General features: G+C 62.4%; 1 non-coding gene across 1 annotated transcript; it reads right to left on the reverse strand.

The window, feature by feature from the left end:
• Positions 1-441: 441 nt before the first annotated feature.
• On the reverse strand, positions 442-560 carry LOC131865505 (5S ribosomal RNA). Its single transcript, XR_009364225.1, has one exon. It is a non-coding gene; the product is annotated as a 5S ribosomal RNA (ribosomal RNA).
• Between the last annotated feature and the right edge of the window lie 2,205 nt (positions 561-2,765).

The raw sequence follows: 2,765 nt of genomic DNA on the forward strand, positions 1-2,765 counted from the left end.
CTCCGAAGTGTGCTCCAAGGTGCGCACCTCTGGTGTGCTCCAAAGCTCTCTCTAGCTGCGTGCACCTGCCCCGGCCGCGCACCCGGCCCCGCCCAGCTTCGCTCACCTGTCCCGGGCGTCTGGTGCGGAACCTTAGAGTAAGAAACATCACCGTGCACCTTGGCCAACGTGCGCGACTCGACCGAGCGCGCACTGGCCGAGGTGCACACCGATTTCACCTGGGTGCGCGCGCAGCACCTCGGGCGCACCGGGGTGCGCGCACAACGCCCGGGTTGCACCGTGGCCTGTGTGCTCGGGGCGCCTCGGGTGCGCGCTCGGTGTCGCCCCCGCGCGCGCGGTAGTGCGGGCAGCGCACCCCGGCCCGGCCCGGCCCCGACGAGAACGCAAACGGGCAAAAGGTTTATTCAAATAGCATTGCGACGCCCGGCGAAAAACTAAAAAAGGGTGCAACACCGGGACTTCCCGGGAGGTCACCCATCCCAGTACTACTCCGGCCCAAGCGCGCTTAACTGCGGAGTTCTGATGGGATCCGGTGCACTAACGCTGGTATGATCGCACCCGTTATGAGCTTGTCGCAGTGTGTACTTAGCAAACCGCGACCCACGTGCGAATCCACCCCGGCCACCCACCCCCGTCGAGGTGCACACCCTCCCTCGCGAAGTGCGCCCCGTTCGCCAAGTGTGAGCCCTGCCCGGGTGCGCGCACCTTGCTAGGGCGTCGGGTGTGCACCCGGCCCGGCCTACGTGCGTGCACCTGGACGGGGCGTCGTGTGCGTGCAGTGTCCCGTCTGCAACGCGGTGCCCACACACCACCTCGGGCGCAACGACCTGCGCTCACATGTGGGCCGAGTGCACCTTGGTGCATGTTCGGGGCGCCTCGGGTGCACGCTCGATCTTGCCCCGGTGCACCAAGGCGCTCGGTTTGCCCCGGGTGCGCACTTGGTGCAAGGTGGGCACCCAAAATAGGGATCAAGCACCAAAACACAAGTTTCGGGATGCAAAATGGGACCCAAGGACCACAAATGCGTTCCAAGACCCATGATGGGTCCACGAGAACAAAAATGTGTTCCGAGACTTAATAAACAAATATTGGGTTTTAGGAGAAGAAACATGCTCTGATGCCCAAAACGAGAATCGACCCCGAAAAGGCCACAGGCCAAAAGTGGGATGCGAGACAAAAAAAAATGGGACCCGAGGACCAAAATTGGGTTCCCAGGTCGAAGACAGGGCAACCGGACAAGAAACGACCTCTAAGGCTCGAAATGAGTCCCGACGACTAAAACTTGACAAGAAGCACCCATCAGGCACCCAACTCGACACCCATGGGATGCCGACCCACCCGGGCTTCCACCTAGCACACCTTGGCACCCACCCACCCTCGCACCCAACCTCGCACCCAACTTAGCACCTTTGAACCCACATTGGCACTCACCCTGACCCTGGCACCTTGGAACCCACATTGGCACTCACCTTGACCCTGGCACCCACCTTTGCACTCACCTTGGGACCCACCCTGGCTCCCACCTCGGCACCCACCCAGACACCCACCTTGGTTCCTTGGCACCCACCTTGGATCCTTGGCACCCACCCCGACACCCACCTTGGCACGCAACTTGGCTACTTGCCACCCACCTTGGCTCCTTGACGCCCACCCCGACAACCACCCCGTGACCTACCCTGGCTAGGGTTGGTGCACACCCACCCTGGTGCCCACCTTGGCACCCACCCCATGACCCACCTTGGCACGCACCTTAGTACCCACCCCGTTACCCACCCTAGGACCCACCCCGTGACCCACCTTGGCCAGGGTGGGTGCCTTGGTGCGCACAACTTGCCTGGGCTGCACACCAGGGCGGGCTCAAGATGGCACCCGCGTTCCGTTTTTTTCACTATCTTTCAAAACGGAAATTTTAAAATCTCGTTTTTTTTTTTTTTTTGCCTTTTCTGGAAATTAGTGAAGGCAGCGCATCAAAGGTGCGCAATGCTGGTGCGAACCCGGGAGCGCTCCGATGTGTGCTCCAAGGTGCGGCGTGCACGAAGTCCGAGCCCGGCTTGCCCCGGGTGCGCACCTCGCGTGCACCTTCGCCGGGGTGAGCACCTTGGCTGGGTTGCGCGCCCTGGTGCGCACCAAGGAGCGCTCTGAAGTGTGCTCCAAGGTGCGGCGTGCACGAAGTCGGAGCTCGGTTTGCCCCGGGTGTGCACCTCGGGTGCGCACCTCGCGTGCACCTTCGCTGCGGTGGGCACCTTGGCTGGGTTGCGCGCCTTGGTGGGCACCATGCAGTGCACGAAGTCGGAGCCCGGTTTGCCCCGGGCGCGCACCTCCGCCAGGGTGGGCACCTTGGTGCGCACAACTTGCCTGGGCTGCGCACCAGGAAGGGCTCAAGATGGCACCCGCGTTCCGTTTTTTTCACTATCTTTCAGAACGGAAATTTTAAAATATCGTTTTTTTTTGCCTTTTCTGGAAATTAGTGAAGGCAGCGCATCAAAGGTGCGCAACGCTGGTGCGAACCTGGGAGCGCTCCGATGTGTGCTCCAAGGTGCGGCGTGCACGAAGTCGGAGCCCGGTTTGCCCCGGGTGCGCCCTGGTGGGCACCATGGTGCGCACCAAGGAGCGCTCCGAAGTGTGCTCCAAGGTGCGGCCTGCACGAAGTCGGAGCCCGGTTTGCCCCGGGTGTGCACCGCGGGTGGGCACCTTGGTGCGCATGCCTTGCCTGGGCTGCGCACCAGGGCGGGCTCAAGATGGCACCCGCGTTCCGTTTTTTTCAC

This window comes from Cryptomeria japonica, unplaced genomic scaffold, assembly GCF_030272615.1.
Source record: "Cryptomeria japonica unplaced genomic scaffold, Sugi_1.0 HiC_scaffold_113, whole genome shotgun sequence".
NCBI classification, from domain to species: Eukaryota; Viridiplantae; Streptophyta; class Pinopsida; order Cupressales; family Cupressaceae; genus Cryptomeria; species Cryptomeria japonica.